This window comes from Anoplopoma fimbria, chromosome 9 (assembly GCF_027596085.1).
Source record: "Anoplopoma fimbria isolate UVic2021 breed Golden Eagle Sablefish chromosome 9, Afim_UVic_2022, whole genome shotgun sequence".
In the NCBI taxonomy this organism is placed as follows: Eukaryota; Metazoa; Chordata; class Actinopteri; order Perciformes; family Anoplopomatidae; genus Anoplopoma; species Anoplopoma fimbria.
This window is the reverse complement of record NC_072457.1, coordinates 23,257,987-23,283,400: the sequence shown is the minus strand read 5'-3', so window position 1 is coordinate 23,283,400 and position 25,414 is coordinate 23,257,987. Positions and strand designations below refer to the sequence as shown.

Below are 25,414 nucleotides of genomic sequence, written 5' to 3'. Positions count from 1 at the left end.
AACAAAGAGCCTTTCAATCAGTAAAGATTATTCCAAGATCAATGCCATTCCTTAAAGTGGGATTCCGTCTTCAACCTGCCAACATACAGGCAAAAAAATGATACAAAACCGTTGCCGAGGTAGCAACCATTCTTAAAGGAAGACTTTAACATTTTTGGAATGCTGATTTCTTGATTTCTTGTTGAGAAAAGATCAAGAGTTGTATTGAACTTCTCATCTCACTCTCATCAAGAAAGCGAATAATGTAAAAAAAAAAATACTTATCTATTAATCATATGTACATAACAGAGTCAGAAAAATGTCAGACTTACATTATTGTTCTCTCTAACTGACTTGGGTTCAGCCATTATTTCCCTTTGTTGAATCTACTTTAGCTTTAAACAAATCAAACTGGCTGGGTAGTCCTCTTTCACAACCAACATTCATCTTTGTTCTGCAGCTACCTGTCCGACTACTGTTTCACTGAACAACACATTAGAGGAGTCATGACTCAATTTAAAAAAGGAAAGCCCCTCAGGAAGCTGTCAGTCATCGCTCTAATGGTGTGACCGAGGAGACAAAGTCATGGCCCATCTATTTTAATCCTCCGGTGGTCATGGTACAGGGGGAGTTCTGAAAGTCCTGTGACCGCTTCTTCTGCTTTCAACTTCTTCCCTGATGCCGAACGAGAGGAAATCAGAGATGTAAAACCAATCCTGTGTGAAGAAAGCCTGTCGTTTATCAGATGGGGAAATAATTCACTGTATGTAAGCACTGGTCTGTTAGAAGCTGGTTATGTTTATTCCGTCTGTATTGTTTTAACACTGTATTAAATGATACATTATTTTACATGGGCCAGTCTATCCTGGGATTCAAAGCAGAGTCTGAGTCACAGTCGGGGCAAATGTACTCTTAATTCAATCAGGAAGTGTATCAAAGTTTTGCCCCAATAAAGTTCTTACATGTAATCATAGTTTTCAGTGTTTATAGATTTATAGATTCAGTACCTTTACTTAAAGCAATCATAGATGGTAAGAGGGATACCGCTCTCATACAGTATGTCTGTTTAACATGAAGCTACAGCCGCAGCGCTCGGTTAGCTTAGCTTAGCACAAAGACAGCTTTCCTGGCTCTGTCCAAATGTAACAAAAATTGGGCTACAAGCACCTCGAAAGCTCACTAATGGACACATTTTAGCTAATTTTACAAAAGAAAACACTATGCATCAAGCTTACATTGATACACCTTCACTGACACGTCTAAAACCGATGTGAGAGGGGTACGGGAGCATTATAGGCCCAATCCCAGTGTCCCCTAAAGCCTTAAACCCTTAACCCTAAGGGACTTTACTGATGTCACCTGTTAAAGGGTTGAGGGTTGACCTATGAGAGGCTGTACGGGATTGAAATGGTGTAAATAAGAAATGTGACAGCATTTTGTTACGACATATCACGTTATGTACAATTGTTGGTACGTTTTTCTCTGCTTTTCATTCCCTGATTTATCCAGATAAGTGGTAATTGTCAAACAATCTACTTGTTTTTGTCCAAACAGCTTCAATAACAAAATTAAATGAATAAAGTGTTATATAGTCTCTGCTTGCATTCCTCTGCTTTCATGTGTTTTTAGGTACCATCTTTAATCCTTAATGTTTCTGTGTAAATTTATAATGCCAGGCTGAACCAAAGAGTGTAGAACACCCATGTGCCGTCCTCTTTTTTTACCTTTTTTTTTTAATGTCTCCGGATTCCACGCTTCCACGTGTAACGCCGTGTTTATTCGGCACATTTCTATGAACTCTGGGTAATTCCCTTGGGCAAAGTCTGCAGAAATGTGGACTTACGGAAAGTGTTCATAAAGGGCTCGAAATGTCTGCGAGAGAGCCCTCAAACACTCCATGATTTGACAGAAGTATAGAACTAAATACTCACAGACTTTGCAGGGAACGCGCCTCAAAGTCTGTGAGTCCGTAAGTGTGGAGATTGGGATCGTGCCACACTTTGAAGCTTAGGGCAACAGACCAAGTGTTGGTATTTGACCAGTTTGGAATGAGACTGTGCTGGTAAAATCGTAATTTAAATAACTTGTAACTTCTTCAGACAAATAAATGTACATCAGCAAAAAGAACAGTATTTCCCTCTGATGTTTTGTTGAGTAAAAATATTGTATGGAAGAAAATGGAAACACTCAAAACACTGATTGAATTAGGTGAGCGGAGTGTGAGTTGGCCCCAGACTGTCCCTGAAGGAACAGCAGTGAAGTAAACTGACAGACAATATGAAGACAGCAAAAAATACACAGCCTGGGAGACTAAGTGATGTCAGAAGCACGAATTGCATGATATTGTGCCATTTTCTCTCACATGGCCCGTCACCTGAGAAGTGCAACACGATACGCAAAAACATCAAGGGAGTCACTGCTTTACGAGAAAGGGCTGATGTAGGAAACGTCCAGAGGAAGTAACAGTGAATAAAAGTAGGTAAGGGGGTGGTGAGAGAAAATGAGAGAGAGAAGAAAGACCATAGAGGAAGACGCAAAGGCAGAGGGAGGGGGGAGAAGTCTATATAGGAGGGGGAGGCGACAGGTGTTTTATGGTAAGAGAGTTTGTTTTTTCAAGGGGAGGAGTGAGCAAGTGCCCCGCTGCCTGGTCTGGTCCACCCCGATGGGGCTCTGGCAGTCTGGCAGTATGGCATTTCACATAAAAACAGACTGCTGGTATTTCTTTTAAGGACACACGAACCAAATTACATGATACTAAGGTCATATACTTTAAAATACACAAATACACACTGGGAGACGTGGAGAAATACACGTTACGTAACGTAATTCTAATGCAATTATCCAAATGGGAGCATGAAATTGAGACGTGCGGAGAAAAGTTGTGTCCTGAGAGAAAAAGGGAGGAAGAAAGAGAACAAGTGGTGGTGACAGGGTGATTAAACTGGTCTCTCTGGTGCCACAGTGGAAAAAGTCTAGCGTGTGTGAAGCTTGTTTATGAGTGTGTTTGAGGTGACAGAAAGGGGAATCGGGTGTGTGTCTGTGTTATTCTCTTAAAAATAGCAGAACAAAAGAGTTTTGAGCATACATGACGGAGACAGAAGAGTGTGAGAAGCCACACTCCTCATATAATATCATAATGTGTAATGGGATATGTGCTAAATCTGGCACTGGCACATGGTTCCTGTGTTAATGAACTGTGCAGCTCGAACCCACAGAGCATCGTAAAGTTACGTAAGAGAGCAAGACTCAGCTTTCCGGAGAGAAGAGACGAACTTGAATCTAACACAACTGCTATGGAGCAATTTCTCCCCCTGGTGGAAGTCTCTGAAGATAAAAGAAACAACATACATGTATCCTATGAAGAAGGTTTCTTTGATTACATGTCTTAAGATGGAGATAAAAACCTGTTTGAGATCAGCTCTTTAATTCTGAAATTGAACCATGTTGCTTTTTAAGACCCAAAGCGGTACTGCTTCCTTTACCCCTGTCACAAAATCAATGGTTATCACCCTTTTTCTTTTCACTTTGCTCTTTTTCATTATTAACTTGCCGCACAGTGAGGACTCTTATTTTCCCTCAAACCTCCACAAGATGGAGCCAAACCCTACAATATAGAAACGAGTGCCTCCAGGGTAGGATTTGATCCAACACACTTAGCACAAAAAGGTACTGAGCTGTGAAGTCAACACTGGCAGTGCAAAAACACACAAAAGGCCAAAGCAGCACCATGAAACCTCCATGTTGATAACTCACCACTGCTTTGCTCGCCTTGTTCCACGGCTTTAGTGTCAGAGACGGGTGTTTAGGCCAGCCGTAGGCAACCAATGCGCCACTGAGAGTCAGCAAATGTTCACATTTCAGCACCACCAGCTTATTCTTCAGAGCTTGTGCACATACATTTGGGTTTATGCAGTACTACCGCACCACACAGTCAGTTTTCTGGGGGCTGCCCCAATAGGAAAACTAGCGAGCACTACCTTTGCAAAGGTGTGCCATGCTTTTCTCGCAAGCCAATCAGAGGAGACTGGGCTTATCAAGGAGGGGGGGCTTTAAGAGACAGGCCTTAAAACTACTTGTTTAAGACAGAAGGTGAATACAGGTATACTCAGACTGACTGTATGAGAAAAAAAATGTGGTTTTTGAACATTAAAGCACGTAAACATGTCCCAAAAATAATATATGTCCTCTTTAAGCCTAGCATATATTGCCAAAACGGCAGAATATTATTCCTAAAGCCATTGTTGGGTTGCAGGTGTACATGAGCATGGTCATATCAGATGGTTTTATGAAAAAAATCCCTGCTTTCATCTTTTCCTCCTTGGTTTGTGCACTCTCCCTGATATTCAAATACACTCTTCTCTAGGTGGTGGAGCTGGAGCTGAGGGAGACTCTCGTCCTCTCTCTCACCTCGTCTTCACTATTGCTACCATTCTTGTCTTTCTCACCCATTCCCTATTGTTTTTAATTCATCTCTTTTCACTAAACCTCTCTGACTCTGTCCCTTGTGCCTCTCCCTGCCTATTTACCTCTCCTTTCTCCCTCTCTCTCCCTCCCTCCTCCAGACTGTGACAGCAGAGCGCAGCCGCCTTGGACCTGGTTTTATTCGGAGCACGCTCTTCTTGTCTCACATCACCCATGGTCTCCTGATTAGACCACCCCCTCCTCCTCCCTCCTCCCCCACCCCTTAGCAGTCACCGTGGGCTCACAGCAGCAGGCTGACAGGGAAGGAAAAAGCTTTCCCCAGCCAGAGTAGCAGCCCTGCCTGAAGACTCATAAGCCACATATCCCGCTCGTCTGGGAGGTGGGGATTACCCTTTGGCCGGCTGCTAGATCCTTCGTCTCCCACATGGGAGCACTGGGGTTTGAAAGGCACAAATATTGAAGCTTGTTCCACATAAGCTGCTGTAAGGGCAGATGTATAGTGCGTGTCAGGATTTGTAGCCCTTGGTACTTAATACAAAGTTACATAAAAATCCATAGCGAAAAAACAAATGATTTCATGATGGTTGGAGACATACCGGCCTGCTGCCAGCCATGCTGCTCGAGCTGTTACCGGAATGCCTTGTAGCCCCTCAGCTACCTATGATTAGCCATTCATGTACCTGCTTCAGATGTTCAGCATGTGATGCATACAGGCTGGGTGTTTGGAGTATGGTGTATCAGGAGCAGCAGATCCTATGGTGGTGTATGTCCTCATGTGAATGTACACCACGTGCCTTTGAGCTATCGTTCAGCTTAGATACAGCTTCACAGAGAAGCCACCATGGCTGTGGACACTTACTGCACTAGTCTGTATATGCAGTAGGTTCACAGCATACACTTGATTATTCTGCGTTGTAAAATAATTAAATTATAATAATTTTACTTTAAGGTCATTTATTGTACACTTTTAATTATATTTTGCAAGATGCATCATCATATATATTTAAAATATGAAGATAACTTTGAATTACATTGCATGCCTAGCCCTTTCTCCTGAGCCCCCCCCCCTCCATTGGTCCCCATGCATCACACCCTCCCTCCCTATACTTCCCTCCCTCATCCATCACTTCCTTCCCACCTATGCAGCATTATTTTCTCCCCATACCCATGGAGATGCAGATGCACGGCAAGCTGACAACGATTGCGACCTTCCATCGGCAGCGGCGGACTGACACAGATCTCAGTTTGCAACATTTACAGATAACCCACATCTCTCTCTGCCCCTCCTCGTTCCCTCCACCCTTCATTTCCCTATCCTATATGTTTCCTCTTCCTCTGCCTGCTCCAACCCCGACGGAATGAGGGTCTTATGAAGATAAATGGCGCCTCTCCGCTTCCTTACCCTACTCCCATCTGCTTCTTTCGCAGCTGCATTCCTCTGAGTGGCTTGCCTGACAGGTTCACAACATATTGTTTGTGTCCAGAAGGAACAGGGGGAAAAAAAGGCCTGGTCGGATGCAGTATCAGAAGACATTGGGCAGCCATGATAGCGAATCAGAAGCTTGAGGCTCATCGGATTTCAATAACGGAGGAAATTAAGTGAAAACCTGAAGGGGTTATTTGATAATTAAGGTTATTGAATATTTTTTCTGGCACTTCACTTCTGATACCAACATGTTACTCTTTGATATTGATTGGTCATTTAAAGCAATAGTTTGGCATTTTGGGTTGCCTGGCAGCTACTACAAGCCAGGAAACAGCAAATTTACGTTTTTACACAAATATTAAAATGTCTGAGCTTTGGAGATGATTTTGTTTCCTTTAACCCTAACCCCAGGCTAGCTGTTTCCCCTGTTTCCAGTCTTTATGCTAAGCTAAGCTAACTGGCTGGGAAAAAGAACAAAAGAGCACTGGAAACAGATAACATTTGAACAGAAGAACAAAACCCATATTCATTTTCTTAAGGTTATTGCTTTCTATTTCTTATAATACTTTTGGGTCCTTTATATCCATTTGAACTTTTATTATCTTTGCAAGGCTCTTGGATCATACGTTCGCTTGTGTGTGTGTGTGTGTGTGTGTGTGTGTGTGTGTGTGTGTGTGTGTGTGTGTCTGTCCACAGCTAATTTTGCATATACTAAAGGGCCCACCAACCTGATATTGTGCTCATTTATGATTTTATGCTCAAGGATCCTGGATGCAATGATTCAAATTTTTATTTTATTTTATTATTTCATTTTATACCATCATTGACTGATTCCTGACTCCTCTTAACCAGCCGGTAGGGGACGCAAGGGATCAACAACTGCTTAACTAGCAAAAGGCTAAAAACATATTGGACTTTGTGGTGGCTCAAAAATAGAATCAATCAATAGAAAAGTTTGGTCCCATTTTTAACATAAATCTATACCTAATATGTTATGATCCACTAAAATAAGACTTGACACAGGATGAAAAAATTCAGGTTTTCTTTGCCGCCATCTTGACTGTATGGAGCCCGGGGGGGACAACTGAGGGAGATTCAACTCTTCTTATGTTTGGGAGGGTGGAAGGAGACACACCTGACAATGATCTGTAATGTTTTCGGTTGGCTTTGTTGATTGGTTTGTTGGTCAGCAGGATTACAGAAAAATAACACACCCAATTTTAATGAAACTTGGTAAAAATTTGAAGTGTGTGCCTAAGAAATCCTGATAAAGTTTTGGAGCAGATCTGAATCACGGGGTGGACACACACATTAAATTTTCATTTATGGAAATTTGCGGAGGTCTGTGCTCTCCAAGGGCTTTTTTAGTCATTATTAATATTACTAACACAACAACAAAGGCTCAGTTCTATTCTATATAAGTGTGAAGTGAGTCAGCATGAACAACACCAGGACCATGAAACTAAAACAGCTAAATTAAATCCTTCAAAAAGTTGTGTGTGCTTTGCTTACTGTAACAGGTAAAAATGTATTCTGTGGAAAAGGCCGACGGTATTATGTATGCGGCAAACTCATAAAACACATGTTTTTAGTTCTGGTTGTGTCTGTCTCTAAGGAATCTGACATTTTTACAAACTGAACTATCCAAGACCATGCAGTGAACGTGAGTTCATGAATCTGATACTGGAATGAAAGGCTGAGACCAAAAATGGCATGTTGTTACTTTTATTCCACTTTCCACATATTGAGCAGTGGGGCATGAATAAATCAAAGATTGAGCAAATTCCTCACAAGTCTACAGTCTGAGCACCTGTGTGCGAGGATACATAGGCGAATATATGAGACGGATAGGGAATGTTTAATTTAAAATGAAGACAGAAAACAGCCTCAGAGGAAAACAGTCTATTCCACTCACTCGGGCACCTTGAGCTACTTTGCAGAGGCAGCAACCCTGAAGCCCAAAAAATGTATCAAGGACGCTGTGCAGTCTTCTTTACGCTCATCAAAAAGTGATAATACATTCAGAGTCCAGACTTTTTAAAATGAGGCAATATATCATGGATAGTGTCTACTAAAGCCAGCATGTGTCAGACAGTGATGATCCAGCAGTCACTGCAGCGTGATCACTGAACATTGGTTTTAACTGGCTTTAGTTTACCGAGGTAGAGATGGGATGCAAAGAGCGGGTTTAATAGTAGGTTCAACTAACAGAGCACCCTTGTTTGTCTTCCTTATAATAGTCAGTAATAAAAACACACACAGCTTTCTTGTCCAAGTGCAGAGCAAGGAAATGTTGTTACTTTGTTTGATGGGATCTTAATCAGTTAACTTATTGAGTGTGGCCTGGGAGATGTGGCAGTAATGGCAGGTTTTTAGACCCAAACACAGATGAAGAGGTGAGGAGGCAGCAGGGAGAGTTTCAATGATTTATTGAAAACAGATGACAGAAGTTTATCCAAGACAAACTAGGCATACTGATCACTGAAAACAAAGCTTAAGGCTAGGCGCAATGGCAGGTACGCTTAATACCAGGAAAGAAGGCGGACAACAGGAAAACAAGGCTTCATTCAGCAATGACATATGAACAAAGGAGCTGGGCTAGAATAAATAGTGACTGACTAATTGTGAAGTGGGAACAGGTGAGCACGAGGTCTGGTGCCTGCAGGACTAACGAGGGACAGGTGAAAGTAATCAGGGAAAACACACAAGGCTGAAAGTGAAGTGATCTGAAAAAAGAGCTAAGGAACACAATAAAACAGGCAACAGACTACAAGCTAAATCCAAGCACAGTTACATATGTGTACTGTTCCTCTGGTTTTAGGCCTGGTAACGACAGGATTTCAAATGACGACATTTCAGTGAATTCCAATGGAATTAGTGCATCCACTTGAGGAAATGAAATAAATCTGCGCAAATATTCTGCGTTGACCTTAACTTTGGTGAACATTGACACGCAAATTTGCGCCTTTGAAAAAGTTTTTAAGCTGACTTAACAGTGCTGACCATATAAGAGGAAAGAGAGACATGAGTCCAAAATAGAGAACGCTGCATAGCCTATTAGCCGTGTTGCATCATTCACTTTTTAATAACCCTCCTTTTAAATAATTGTGTAAACCATTAAATATGGAAACATAAGGGACATCGAACAGTTTTGCATTGTTATTTGAGCGACGGGGAGTGAGGCGGAGGGACCGTTAGACCAGCACTGGTACTGGTGACCAGGCAGCTATTCTGTACATCTTCTGTAAACAGTGTAGCATTATATCATGGGGGTATTAGCAAGCTTGCAAACTAGCTAGGTTAGCTAGTTAGTTCGCTATTGACAAGAGTGTCTCGGTGGAGCAATGACCTTCCTGCTGTGCTGATTTGAATGGGAATGTCTGATCTACTCCTATTTTATATCTGATGTGTGAACCTCTTCAATAACTTTTTATTGAACAAAGTGGATTACAATGGTGGACAAAAGGCCAGGGAGAAGGAATTAGAGAGGAAATAGGGGGGAGCTCTATTGGGCCTCATGGTCAACTAGCAAGTTAACTTTTAGCTCGCCAGCTACAGCAGCTCATCAAACAAGTTTGACTCGAAATGTAAGCATTCATAAGCATTCTATGGTGTTGGGAGACCTTGGGGATATAGGCTTCAATGGCAGCTTCAGGTCTTTCACCAGCTGTTAGTGTCAAAGTGAAAACCTTTAGGTGAGACACAAACAGGAGGGGATTGGGTAGGAATGAAGGCTAAGCCTGCTACATTGGCAAATGGTACCGCTCAATGGGCACATTGAGACGTGCAATATTATTTTCCTTTTACTGAATTTGAAACATGCAATGAATGAGGGCATTTGCGAATAGATTCCTTTGATGTGAAGAGCTGATGCCAAAAAGTAGTTTGTTGAATACTTTTGTGCTTTTTGCAACAACAAAAGGAACGATGCTTTGAGCGGGAGAGTGTATGTGTGTGTGTGATCATAGGGATGACAATGGGCTAAAAAGCCATTTTTGTGTTATATGATTTAACACCATGAAATGTCTGAGAGGTGAGTTTGATACATCATTTTTCGAACAAAGTATAAGAACTGACTGTTTGATCCCTATGTCAAGGCCTCTTTGGCCAGCCTGAAAGAGGGATTACATTACATTACATTACAGTCATTTAGCAGACGCTTTTATCCAAAGCGCCCCAGTGATCCTGAGAGCTGTGTTGTCGGGGGCAATAGCTCCTGGTAGGGTCTCCCAAGGCAAAGTGGTCTCGGGGGAGGGGTCAGACTAAGAGCGATTCACAAAACCTCAATGAATCGGACGATACAAGGTTGTGGCACCTCGCCCGGAATAGGGAAACCGGGGCACCCTCCTGGAGCCAGACCTGGTAGGGGAGCCGCCGACGTCTGGTGGCCGGGCCTTGGCACATGGGGCCCGGCCGGGCCCAGCCCGAAAAAGCTACATCGTGCCGCCACCCTGTGGGCCCACCACCCGCAGGGATAGGCATTGGGGTCGGGTGCAATGTGAGCTGGGCGGCAGGCTGGGGCGGAAACCTGGGCGTGCTGACCCCCGGCATCACAGACTAGCTCTAGGGACGTGGAATGTCACCTCTCTGGCGGGGAAGGAACCGGAGCTGGTGCAGGAGGTGGAACGCTACCAACTAGATATAGTTGGGCTCACCTCCACGCATAGCACCGGTTCTGGAACCAAACTCCTGGAGAGGGGCTGGACTTTTTCCTTTTCCGGAGTTGCCCAAGGTGAGAGGCGCTGGGCGGGTGTGGGGATACTCACAAGCCCTCGGCTGAGCGCCGCTGTTCTGGAGTTCTCCCCGGAGAACGAGAGGGTCGCCTCTCTGCGACTGGGAATCGCAGGAGGAAAGACTGTTGTTTGTGCCTATGCACCAAACGGCAGTTCGGAGTACGCGGCCTTCTTGGAGTCCTTGGGTGGTGTTCTGGAAAGGGCGCCGACTGGGGACTCCATAGTTCTTCTGGGAGACTTCAACGCTCGCGTGGGTAACCTGGAGGGTGTGATTGGGAGGAACGGCCTGCCCGATCTGAACCCGAGTGGTGCTTTGTTGTTGGACTTCTGTGCTAGTCATGGACTGTCCATAACAAACACCATGTTTGAGCATAGGGAGGTTCATAAGTGTACTTGGTACCAGAACACCCTAGGCCAAAGGTCTATGATCGACTTTGTAGTTGTGTCATCAGACCTGCGGCCGTATGTCTTGGACACTCGGGTGAAGAGAGGAGCAGAGCTGTCAACTGATCACCACCTGGTGGTGAGTTGGATCAGGTGGCGGGGAGGCTGCCGGACAGACCCGGTAAACCCAAACGTGTAGTGAGGGTGAACTGGGAACGTCTGGCTGAGGATCCTGTCCGCAAGGTCTTCAACTCCCACCTCCGGAATAATTTCTCGTGCATCCCGGGGGAGGCTGGGGACATGGAATCTGAGTGGGCCATGTTCAAATTCTCCATTGTGGAAGCTGCTGCTAGGAGTTATGGTCGGAAGGCGATCGGTGCCTGTCGTGGCGGCAATCCAAGAACCCGCTGGTGGACACCAGCGGTGAAGGAGGCCGTCAAGCTGAAGAAGGAGGCCTTTCGGGCTTGGTTGGCCGAGGGTCTCCTGAATCAGCAGGCAGGTACCGGTTGGCCAGAAGGGCTGCAGCTGCGGCGGTTGCTGAGGCAAAACCCGGGTGTGGGAGGAGTTCGGCGAGGCCATGGAGAAGGACTTTCGAATGGCCTCAAGGAAGTTCTGGCAAACCGTGAGACGACTCAGAAAGGGGAAACAGGGCTTTTCTCAGGCTGTGCTCAGCAGGGGGGGAGAACTGCAGACCCGGACTGGGGATATTGTCGAGCGGTGGAAAGAACACTTTGAGGAACTCCTGAACCCGACCAACACGTCATCTGTGGAAGAGGCAGAGTCTGAAGACTCAGGGGAAGACTCGTCCATATGCCTGGCGGAGGTCGTTGAGGTAGTTAAAAATCTCTTCAGCGGCAAAGCGCCAGGAGTGGATGAGATTCGACCAGAGATGCTAAAGGCTCTGGACATTGTTGGGCTGTCTTGGTTGACACGTCTCTTCACTGTCGCATGGAAGTCGGGTACAGTGCCTGTGGAGTGGCAGACCGGGGTGGTGGTTCCCATTTTCAAAAAGGGGGACCGGAGAGTGTGTATCACACTGGGGGTATCACACTGCTCAGCCTCCCCGGGAAAGTTTACTCCAGGGTGCTGGAAAGGAGGCTCCGTCCGATTGTCGAACCTCGGATTCAGGAGGAGCAATGCGGATTCCGTCCTGGACGTGGAACAGCGGACCAAATCTTTACCCTTGCAGGTCTGTTGGAGGGTGCATGGGAGTTTGCTCATCCCGTCTACATGTGTTTTGTGCACTTGGAGAAGGCCTTCGACCGTGTCCCTCGGGTAGTCCTGTGGGGGGTACTGCGGGAATATGGGGTACCTGGTTCGTTACTACGAGCCATTCGGTCCTTGTATGACCAAAGTGAGAGCTGTGTCCGGATACTCGGCATAAAGTCGAGCTTGTTCCCAGTGCGTGTTGGCCTCCGCCAGGGCTGCCCATTGTCACCAATCCTGTTTGTGATTTTCATGGACAGGATTTCAAGGCGCAGCCGGGGGGAGGAGAGTGTCCGGTTTGGGGACCTCAGAATCGCATCCCTGCTTTTTGCAGATGATGTGGTTCTGTTGGCTTCTTCAGAACGTGACCTTCAGCACGCACTGGGGCGGTTCACAGCCGAGTGTGAAGCGGTCGGGATGAGAGTCAGTACCTCCAAGTCTGAGGCCGTGGTTCTCTTCCGGAAAACGGTGGATTGCACCCTCTGGGTTGGGAGTGAGTCACTGCCCCAAGCGAGGGAGTTCAAGTATCTCGGGATCTTATTCACGAGTGAGGGTAAAATGGAGCGGGAGATGGACAGGCGGTTCGGTGCAGCGTCAGCAGTGATGCGGGCGTTGTACCGGACCGTTTTGGTGAAGAAGGAGCTGAGCCGAAAGGCAAAGCTCTCGATTTACCAGTCCATCTACGTTCCAACCCTCACCTATGGTCATGAGCTTTGGGTAGTGACCGAAAGCCAACTGGTAAGAGGCCCCGGGGTAGACCCAGAACACGCTGGAGAGATTATATATCTCGTCTGGCCTGGGAACGCCTCGGGGTTCCCCAGGAGGAGCTGGAAAGTGTTGCTGGGGAGAAGGACGTCTGGAGGACCCTCCTTAGCTTGCTGCCCCCGCGACCCGGCCCCGGATAAGCGGAAGGAGATGGATGGATGGATGGACTTACAATCAGTAGTATATTACATATCATTCACCCATTCACACACTGATGGCTACCATGCAAGGTGCCACGATCAGACTCTGACTAACATTCATGCAACATCCAGTCCACACCGATGCAAGCCTTTGGGAGCAACTTGGGGTTAAGTGTCTTGCCCGAGGACACATCGACTGCCAAAGCCGGGTATCGAACCACCGACCCTCTGATTGGAGAACTACCTTGCTCTCCACTACGCCACAGCCGCCCCAGCCGGGATGTAACACTCCTGGTAGTTCTTTTCTTTCTTTTGCTCCATGAAGCGTAGATCTGTAGGGGGTGGACCAGAGGTGAATGCACACACAAGTTAAAGTAATCGCCGGGTGTTGACACAGAAAACAAGAGCTGTGTGAGAAGGGATTTCCCCCCTGTTTTTCTGACTGCCGGATTTCACAGCTCTGAAATCAATGTAGATACTGCAGCACAGCGCTGTCTGACAAATGCAACCTTTTTTCTTGATGTTACCGTTTCTGTAATTTACTGGAATAAACAAGCCATTGAAATGTGTGAGCCAAACACATCAAAAAAATGAGCACTGAATAGATAATGAATCCCTTAAAGGAGACATATTATGCTTACTTTCAGGTACTTTCAGTACTATTATATATTATATTATCATCATTTTATAATTGTATTATGGGTTTCTACTCGAACATATTTACATGCTTTAAAGCTAAATTTCTCATGATGTCTGAATAAACTTGTATTCATCTTCTGTTGAAACGCTCCGTTTTTGCAACTGTCTCTTAAAGCCCCCCCCCGTTGAAAAAGCCCAGTCTGCTCTGATTGGTCGGTGCTTCCGGTAGTTCTGTTTCCTGTGTCAAGTTTATGAGTACATATTTTATTCCTGATACTTACACGTCCCTCCATATTTGCTGCAGTGACATTATTGATCCCATGGGAACGTTTACAATTACTGAAAGCAGCCTCTCGAATCAATTAATCGTAAATCAAAACATTCATACATCAATAATTTAAAAAGCTACATAGCCTAGAGGGACTATTAGAAGGGGAGTGAAATGTCTATGCAGGTGCGGGTTGCTAAAACTGAAAAAAAAATGGTTTGGGTGGGTGGCAGCTGAATGACTTACGCGGGCGTGTATATTTGGATGAAAAATTTGTGTTAAAATGGTGTTCATGTTGTATCCTGCTGAACATAGAAGCGAAATGATGCTTGAATTGGGCAGTTTTTTATTGATTCATAATTCCAAACGGAAGTTTCATCAAGTCTAACAAAGTTTTAAAAAAATGAAATTATGCTTCTTAATTTATGTTGTATTTAGGTCATATTTGATTTAGTTTGTCCTCTTCTTTTTGTCCAAGCTATTTTTCTTCTTCCTGTTTCCTCTTTATTTTACTTTGGTGAACTAAATTAGGAGTAAACAGGGGTTTGGAAATAAACATGCACATGCAAAGCACCAAGTTGCCTAAACTTTAGTGTTTTTGTTCAAATTAGCACCTTATTTAAAGACCAACACGTAGACAACATAGATAAGCAAAAGTGCATTCGCTACCTAAACAACTTGGGTGCTCGGGTGAAAATGACAACTGCATCGCTTTGAAAGTTAGCTGCGCAGTGCTTCAGTTTGCGCCGGTTGTATCATAGGCCTCTATGTGTCAACAGAAACTGAATAGCGAGCTTCATTAAAATAATTTATTTATTGCAAGGTTGGATCAGATTGTAGATGATTTTCTATTGTTCTGTTCACTGTCACATAATCCTGCTGTCCCCTTTATCAAGCAGTAAGTGCTTGCAGATCTGCAGCCATCTCCCTACTGGACTGCTATGATCTGGTGGAAGACCTCATCCTGGTTATGGAGAGACCATCCCCCTCCATGGATCTCTACAATTACCGCAGGACAAAGGAGGCCACCTGCAGGAAGATGAGGCTAAGGCACTGAAGAGTTATGCTGCAACACCTCCTCAAGCTTGTTTCATGTGGTTCAACCCACAGCTGAAAGAGTTAATCTGTTAAAATTGAAGTGCCATAATTTACATTGTCTGGCCATCATAGCATCTTAAACACATGAAGAGATAGATGGAGCACTGCACACTGCGTTTGGTTATGTGAGACTCACCAAGAATGAAAAATTAACTGATCCTCTTGTACCCATAAATCCTTATGTTCTGAGCTGTTTTGAATTTCTTTAGCGCATCCAGCATTTAATCCCATTGTACTCATGTTGTTAGATGCTAAAACTGCATTTCGTTGTATTAGTACTTGTACTCTGTGCAATGACAATAAAGTTGAATCTAATCTAATCTAATCTAAAAGATCTGACCCAAAGTTTAAGCAGTTATTTTTAATAACAATATGACAATTTAAAAAAAAAAAAGTACCTTTGCTTCCTGCAAAGACTTGATACAGCTATTCATATTTCTCTCCCCATTAGTAATGTTTAGGTTACGTTAGCGTAAAGCTTGGAAAAAGTGTTCCACCAACCAGGACCTCTAAAGGTCACAGTTTAAAACGTCATATCTTGATTGTTTAATCCATATAACAACTGCAGTGTAAAAATAACAAACTGGTTATATATTCTTTACAGCACTATTTCTTAGCCGGCTAAGCTAACTGATTGTTGGCTGTAGTTGCATATTCAGCTTACAGACATGACAGTGATCTCTACGTCACCATGCTTCTGGCACCACCTATTTCAAAATGACACATGGATGAATTTTCACTCTCCCTCTCTTTATCACAGATCATCCTGAGGCAGATGGTGGATGCTGCCATCGAGATATACACCGATGGAGTATTTCACAGGGACATTAAGCTCCAAAACATCCTTATTGAAACCCGATCTAATGTCCCGCGGGCCCGAATGATCGATTTCGGCTGTGGTTGCCTTGTGAGGAAGGGATCCTACCATATCTACTTTGGTATGATATCTGGTTTCTGCTCATAGTACTGGAACAAGTCTTCTTCTGCCCGTCCTCTCTCTATGTCTTTCTTGCTATATTTCTGATTACTTCTGACTGTCTCCCTCCTTCTTAGTCTCTAATGTTGTGTATTTCAGGTACCTTCGCAAAAGCCCCTCCAGAATGGTTCTTGGTCCGAGAGTACAGGGCCAGTCCCACTACAGTGTGGCAGCTGGGGGCAGTGTTGTATGACCTGTTGGATCATAAGCGTGCCTTTAACACTGAAATGTTGCTTGAACAGGGGATTGAAATCAACTCAAATCTGACAAGTAAGACACACACGAACACACAGCTACACACACGAACACAGTTTGAAAGGGTGAGTTAATTAAAATGACAAATAGTTACGGCAGACTACAATATTTTTGTACTTTAAGTGGTATCTAGCCATACAGATAAAATGCGCTTTTAAATTTGTATAAAAACTCAACAGCAACATCTCTTTCCAAAACTGAAACCTGTTTCTGAAAATGTGAATAACCCAGAGCATTGTGAAATAGTCACTAAATTCAATCTGTGGGTCCAACAAACACATGACTTTGGAACTACTTTCTGCCAAAGAGATAGTCCCAATGTAAACTAATATCAGTGATAATAATAATAATAATAATAATAATAATAATAATAATAATAATAATAATAATAATAGTAATCTGTGGATTATGCATTGTTTCTTAAATCTCACTGAATAGCTTAATACCACTAGAGATAGATCTTATTTAAGACACAGAAAATAAGGCAAGACACTTTTGTGAACACCACCAATTTGGTGTTTAATTGATTGATGTATTTTGTGTTACTTTTAGCTACTTTTTGAGCTGCCAGTGAAACCCTTTATTTCCTGCTCTCTCTCTCTCTCTCTCTCTCTCTCTCTCTCTCTCTCTCTCTCTCTCTCTCTCTCTCTCTCTCTCTTGCTTTCCAGACTGCCAAAACGTCTTACAGTTGTGTCTGGTCCGAGACCCTGAGAGGCGTGCCACCTTAGAGCAGCTCCAGCTCCATCCCTGGCTTTTATAATCCACACCACCTGTTCATTTGGTTATATACTATTTCATTATACAAATGAACCTGTCTTGGATTCATTTTCAATGATTTCCAACCTTTTATCATCACAGGGCTAAAGAAAAGATGCCGCAGTGTTTTCAATGACGACACGAGAGGCTGAATCTGCGGCTCCTGAGAATCCTGCTTTCTGGACCAGAAAGCATCTGATGGTGGAGTACCATGAGAACAGGAAACGGAGAGACTAACACAAGTCCACATCAATACAATTGTTTAATGTTTTTTACTTATCTGTACTTATTCATGTCTTTTACTGCTGCAATTTCTAAATGTAATAAATAAATGAATACTTATTATATGTAAACTTTGTCTCAGTTCATGTTTGAAAACAAAGAAGTTTTGCCATCAGTGCAAAACACAAATATTAAAGGAGATATATAATGGTTATTTTCAGGTTTATACTTATATTTTTGGTTTCTACTGGAACATGTTTACATGGTGGAATGTTAAAAAAACACATAATTTTGCCCCGATAAACCTGTGTTCAACTGCTCTGTATAAGCGCCTGTCTCTTTAAGCCCCCCCATTCCGAAAGCCCAGTCTGCTGTGATTGGTCAAGTTTTCTGGGTTTCTGCATCTGTGTTGGCTGTGTCTTTGCGGCATAAAGTCCAATATAGGGACAATTAATAGTTCTCATTCAGGTGACATGGAGACCTGGAGGGCAAACACATCAGCTGTCACTGTCTTATGAGCGCAATGCAGAGCGATGGTCATGGGGGTCAATCCTATGTTTCCCTGATTTATACGGAACATGATTGTTTCCAAGCAATGAGCTAAAGCCTCTAGCGTCTGCTTATGGTCAATGTTAGGATGATGTGATTCCATGGTCACTAAAATGATGATCCAATGTTCTTTATGTCATATACAATACATGTGTGCTATCTTTAACAAGAGGGGGCAAGTCTGACACAAATGACTTCGGCAGTCCATGTACAGTAGATGTGTCCTTGGGCAAGACACTTAACCCCAAGTTGCTCCCGAAGGCTGTGCCATCGGTGTGGACTGGATGTTGTATGAATGTTAGTTAGACTTAGAGTCCTGATCAGCTGGTGGCACCTTTCATGTTAGCCCCTGTCATCACTGTATGAATGTGTGTGAATGAGTGAATGATATGTAATGTAAAAGCGCTTTGAGTGGTAGGAAGACTAGAAAAGCGCTCTACAAGTACAGTTCATTTACCATTACCATTTACTTCATGCAAAGATCCACTAATTAGTTTGCTGGTTCTGTAACTGACTCATTTTAACTGATTATTGGTCTTTGTGTGTTTTTTAAGTCCTTGTGTATTTTAGGAAACATGCAAAAAGAAGGTATTCTTGGGCTCTAACACAATAAAAAATCATGTTCATTTTGCTAAATCCATTTCCGTGAATGCAGTCTTTTCCTGGTTAAGGATTCAAGGATTCATTGATCATTTACTACTTCTAAAATGTGAACAAAGCAGTTGTACTACCTGCTGCTGGTAGCTCTCATACATTTTGCTTAATTTTCTTGGCTGATCTGTTGTTCTTTTATGTTTATTACTGGAGCACTAATCGTATATGACATAATCATTGATGGCTCCATCGTTGCATCCCAGATCAAGCTGCAATGTAAACAGAGGTGGACTCTCCGCTTAGATTCATGATGCTTGGTGCACAAACCTGAGGTCATGACGAATTTTTTATGTATATATGATTTTTTAACCTTCCTTACTTTCCCTCAGTTACATAAATACACAGTTAACAGCAGTCCATTTCAACCGCAGTGTGATTGGTTGCCCACTGAGCAGCTTCACTGGAGCAGTTGGGGGTTAATGCTGCAGACGAGGACCTTCATTATCTTCTTCTATGAACAAACAAAATACTTTTTTGTTCAATTAATTTAATTTGCATGCCGTCTGGGTTATAATCCCTATAATCTCGACTGTGTTGTGTTTATGCCTTTGCATGAGTTTGTGCTATACAAATAAACTTTACCTTGACCTTACTGAGGGAGACACAAGCAATGTGGTTTCATGTTATCCAGTCTGAGTAGTATCAATCCCGTTTGAGTGGGCTTCGGCTGTGTGCAGGTGAGCAGTCCATGTGGAGAGCAAAAGAGATGAAATGCAATGTACGAAATGCAATCTTGGATTTTTCTTTTTATTTGTTTTAAGTTTGATTTTCTTAGATTTGCATTCATACGCTGGCTACTTGTGAAACAATCAGTTCGTATATACACCTGTCAATCTCAAACTGGCTTCTCAAATAGCTAATCAGACATAAATTACCCCCTGGCTACAGAGGAAACCCCCGGCAGCTGCCCCAAGAGGCCAAAACGTTGTCAGTCTGAGAGCAGCGTCTCCAAGATTTTCTCCACCTCAAAATAAGATACAAGTCCTTCATTCTTTTAATCCTGATGGCAGGAGAGGTCATTGTTGCTGTTGTTGTTGAGTGCCATTATCTTAGGGATGATGAAGCTGATGATGATAGTGACATCCATCCATCCATCCATCCATCCATCCATCCATCCATCCATCCATCCATCCATCCATCCATCCATCCATCCATCCATTATCTTTAACTGCTTATCCTGATCAGTGCTAGCCACCACACCACAGTGCAGCCCATGATAGTGACAATCATGCTTTTCTAATATTGAGGCACAGTAAGTTTATTCGTACTCCATCAGTTGTGTTGATGCAGATGTCCAGATCTCATAGAGATGAGTCATGTTCTGTTGATGGACATGTATATTAAGTTGGTAATGGTAGGTGATGTCGACTATATACAGTGTTCATTAAATTGTTTATAGCCCCTGAGGGTTTACGCTCAGCACTTAAAACCTGATCCAGAGGAGCTTAAACGACATTATCGTCATCGGTGTAAACCACCTTTGGCGCTTGTTTATGTCAACGACTGTATGTTTTCATGTGTTATTTATTGTCCCTACAGCCCACATAATAAATTGACTTGACTTGATGCAATGACACAGAATAAACTGGTGTGTGTGGTGCTTTTTGCTTTGTCTTTATGTGCTTTGATTGGACTGTACCTCTGTACATTGGGATTGTAGACATTTATGAGCTACTTTACAAAAAAGAACTAAACTCTATATTGTAGTATTTAAAACTTAGAGCACTAATCCAAAGCAAGGAAAAACAAACAAACCAGTCATTTATCTTTCCTTAATAATAGCAACACTGCTCCAGGGGCCATTTTGAACAATTAATAGACTAGTGACTGAGCTTGGTTACAGACAAAAAAAAAAAAAAAATGAACTGGCAGAGCAAATGCTAACAGCATGCTTCCTGAATATGCTGTCAGTGGTTTATCCTCACATTCACCTGCTGATGAATTCTGAATTCTCATTGAGAGATGAGTCACACGTTAGAAAGCATTTTAGACATTGCACCACAGGGTGCTAAAGGGTAATTCTTCCATCAACAAACTAAAGAAAACATTTGTTGTTTTGCATTTTTTTCAATAAGAGCGGCATAAATTGTCTCACACAAAGAGATATTGCAATCTGACAATGTGATGAATTGACAAAATCATCAGGTGAAATTTAGATGAAATATACAAAAAAATGATTGAGAGTGATCATGAGCATTTCTTTAATCTTTACAGGTTAATATGTTTTTATTGGTCTAAGAGAGATGACCAATTTGTTTTCCCTTTGCTTTAGACCCCAGAAATATTCCCTCAGTTCCCCAAGCTTTAAATGTTAATTATTTTGATTTCAGAAAGAGAAATTTATATTTATTTTATTGAGCAGCTGCTCTATTCAGCCTACTGTATGTGCAGTATTTTAGGTATTTATCGTAAGCCCATTTATTGCCCTGGCTGAGCTCATATTTCTTGTGGTTGTTGCTTACCATGCTGTCAGTTGAATATACTTGTTCAAGTGTTGTGAGTGTCTTGGGGTGAATTAGTTTTGAAGCATATTTAGAAAACTTGTTACAATATTAGAGGGTGCGTTTAAGAAATGCCAACATGACTGTTGTCTTACAGAACATCCACATGATTATTTCCCTTTAATGTTGACTTCTTGGGAAATTAACATGTAGAGCTGAAGTTCAGTCAGAAAGACTCTTAATTCTCTTGATCATTCATTCATTTATATTCTATCTCTCTCTGGCTAACAATCGGCTAACAACGGTTGTTCACCATTTCAGTTAAACTAATCAGATTTGACCACTATTTATCTGAGCCAATCATATTATTGCTGTCAAACAATAAAACTGTTCCACTCTCTGCTGGTGTCAGTTGTCATTTCAGTGGAAAAATCAATGCGACTCTCCTCCGCCCCATTCACATCCCAGCTCAGTCGGCAGGAATTTTTTTTCCATTGCAGGTTTTTGCAACCCACATTGAATATGGGCTTTTTCTTTGTTGTTTTTTTTTCAAGTGGATCGATGGGTCAAACAAAGACAATATTTCATATTTATTCATATTTCATATTTCTAAACTTCATAAGAGAGGCAAAGTCCCTCCTGTTCCAATGTCCCCTATGGGATCTTATTTTGGAAAAATAATATGTTTTTGTTGATCCTTTTGAATTGGGCTATGAATAACATATATGATGTTTGTCAGTTTAAACAATAGACCACTTCAAAATACAGTCGCAGTGTGTCGTAGTACATTTTGTTATGTGTGAAACCGCTCAGTGAACTACATCTTCCGTCCCACACAATGTACGCCACCAACACTAGCTAGCTAGCTAACTTAAACCTAGGCTCCACCCATAAATCTTAGGTAATCTTACTTGATGTGTTTCATCCAGCAACTTTTTTTTAATTAGGCTGAAAGAGAATGAACAAGCAGGACCTGTTGTCTGTGTGAGGAAATCCTGGTACAAAACACACAGGCATCGTAGCTTCAGAGAGAGACATCACCTACGTGATTTATGGGTGTGTAGACTTTCTAATTACGTATTTCCACTCAATTTTAATTAAAAGGATGAAAGGTAAGATATGCTGGACTTGATTTTTGGTTTCCGCTACTGCATTTGGAGACAGCTGGGTTGCCTGTTTCCTGGCAGACTCTGATTGGCTGTAGTTTCCATTGTTGCTGTGCATGCTTGTATTTTTCTGCTGACATTATCCTCTGGTAAAGTTATCAAGTGATAGGAGCTGCCTGGATTCTATGCTATGTAAAGCCTCTCTATTCAAGTGAATGACTACAGTTGTTCTTGTACTCCAAATCCTGCCGAAACTTCAGTGTTCAATCTGGCGTCATCACAGCACAAGTATCCAGAAAAATCACATGCTGTTGTTTGTGTACTACTGTACAAAAACTATACTACACACAATATATTTTACCATAAAAAACATAAAAAAGGTTATCAACTCAATCCCACCTCCAAATAACTATTAAAAGCACTACCCACTACAATCCCAACTTTCAAATAATTCATTTCTCTTGTTCTTGTTCTTACTTTCTTAGTCCCCTACTCCAATGATTCCCACGAGAGCACGCCTTTTAAATATCAGATCCCTAAATAATGAGGATTTTACACATCTCCATCAACCCCGGCTGTCGGGCAAGGGAGTTTCTTTTATCCACCAAAAAGTTTTTAAATGCACTCCCATTTTACATAGCTGTTTTACTTAATTTGAACATCTTGGTTTTATGGTAAACTCTGAAGATCCGGTAAAAATTTTAAAAATCTGCAGACCGCCCAGGCCTAACAGTGTTTTAGAGCTTTAGCACAGAAACCGCCCTACTCAAGGTAGCCAATGTTTTTCTTTTAGCAGCGGAGAGGGGGAGAGCTCGTTTTAATTTTTTTAAAACTAAGTGCAGCTTTTGACACAGTAGACCATGCCATTTGAATCAACCGTCTTAAAAGCTGGTTTGGCATCAAGGACGCTGCACTTATTTGGTTTATTTGTACCTTTCAGATAGAACCTACTCCAACACCATAGGTAATTACTCATCCTCTACATTTCACATTACCTGTGGTGTACCACAAGGTTCTATTTTAGGTCCAATTTCATTTTCCATATACATGCTCCCATTCATTTTAATCATCCAGCGTCACAGTGTCTCTTTTCATTGATACGCAGATGACACACAGATATACCTTCACTTGAGACCTGATGACCAAATAAGCCTAGCTGCTATATTAGACTGTCTTAATGATATCAACTGTTGGATGGCACAACATTTTCTTCAACTCAATAACTCAAAATCAGAAATCAGACTATTTAGTAACCCAAATTCAGTTCCATTGAAAGTACCCTTGGTCCCCTGTCTGTTAACATAAAGTCCACTGCCAGAAATTTAGGATTTTTATTTGATTTAGATTTGAGCTTTTTTTTTTAAACAAAAGTTGTCCAGTTCTTTTTCCTTTAAACTAAAACCATCTCCAAAATCAAACCAATCCTCTCCAACCCTAACCTGGAAAAAGGCATTCATGCATTTATCTTTTCAAGACTTGACTACTGTAACTACCTCCTCCTTGGCATCATCCACAAGTACCTCTCTTGCCTCCAACTAGTTCAGAATGCAGCAGCTAGGCTTCTCACTGGTTTTAACAGACGACATCACATCATCCTAATCCTGGCTTCTCTCCATTGGATCCCTGTTAGTTTTAGAAGTGATTTCAAGATTTTACTGATCACTTATAAAGCACGTATGGGTCTGGCCCCAAAATAGGATTTTTGACCCCTTATGAGCCAGGTTGCAGCCTTAGATCCTCAGGTGGGGCCCTTCTGGCTGTTTCAAAGTCAAGGCTAAAAGCTATAGGTAACCGTGCTTTTGCCATCAGGGCCCCTCGGCTTTGGAATGACCTTCCTGAAGAGATAAGGTTTGCAGAATCAGCGATCTTTTTAAATCACTTCTTACAACCCATTTTTACAGAATGGCTTTTATGTTATGTTGTCCCTTTACTGCTCCATTTTATTATTGATATAATTATTTAATTTAATTTTAGTCATTTTATTTCTTAGTTTATTGTTATCGAATAGATTGGTTTTATGTTTCATCTATTGTATTGTCTTATCAGGGTTTAATGCTTACCTCAGTTTGTCTTCCTTTCTTAGGCCTCACTGTTGTTTTATTGCATCGCTTTTGCTGCAATGACTGTCAAAGCACTTTGTATACTCCTTTTTTAAAGTGCTATATAAATTAAGTTATTATTATTATTACTCTCTCACTATTGAGTGTCAATACAGTAATATTCAATGTTGAGATGAAATTAAAAATGCATTTTCAACCATTTTAGATCACAGTCCGGTGATATTTTGCACATATTTAACAATACATACAAACAATGTACAATATAATTGTTTCCTCTTCTTTTCATTTCACATTCCAATCATATTTTTTTCCTGTAAAAACAAAATATGAAGTGTGCTAACGTTAGTACCAACAACCAATAATATCATGACACCCATCCATCAATCAATCTGCCATGTTTTAGCAACAAGGGAGGTGTTTTTTTGGAGCACACATGGGAGAAGTTTGCCTTCAGGGCTTTCTGCCAGAAGTCTCCTGAGGTATAGGCAAAAAACCTACTTGGTAAGGTTAGTAACCAAGTAGGTAAGATCATGTTTGGGGTTAAAATAAAACGGTTCTGGCGTGCGTATGGAGCTCGTCGCATCACATTCCTCTGTAGATCTGTCTTGTGCTACATTCTCAGCCCGACCATTTTTAAATGGTTTAATCAAATGTGAGGAATTGATTTCAATCTCTCTTGTAACTGTTTCAATGGGTAACATCTTACTGAACAGAACTTAAAGACACTCAAACTTCTGTTGCACTGGGACTTTTTTATTTCTATTTTCACAAACACAGCACACTTCAGTTAATGATTTTTCAAAGACGGTGTCCAGAGTTCAGTATATATGTGCGATGAGAAGAGTGAAAACCGCATAAAACATGCAAAATCAGGGCAAGTTACAGTCAGCTCATCATGAAAGTATCTAAATGAGAAATTACATTTTTTTAAATTAAATAAAATGCTGAATTTAAACACAAGTTTTTTTAAATCTCAAAATCAAGTGTTTGCCTGAAAATAAGGTTTACATAGTTTTTTGTGTGTAATAACATCTGAGAAGGTGTGGAGTCAGTAATTAGAAAAGAAAGAAATTAGTCAACAATCAAAGCATGCTGGAAAGGTCAAAGGTTGAACAATTAAACATTTTTGTCGACAAACTTTAACATGAAAGCTATCAATATTATTCCAAAACAACATGACCTTAATTTTCCTAGTAGTTCTCAGTTTTACCGAAGAGAATATATAGTGGTACAAGCAAGAAAGGGTAATAATGTCACAGCAACAAAAGCTAATAGAAAATGAGTTTGGATCTGATTTCACATGATTATGTAGTGTAATATATTATTAATTTCCTT

General features: G+C 41.9%; 1 pseudogene; it reads left to right on the top strand.

The window, feature by feature from the left end:
- Window positions 1-8,336: 8,336 nt before the first annotated feature.
- On the top strand, window positions 8,337-17,051 carry LOC129095756 (serine/threonine-protein kinase pim-3-like; annotated as a pseudogene).
- Window positions 17,052-25,414: the final 8,363 nt, after the last annotated feature.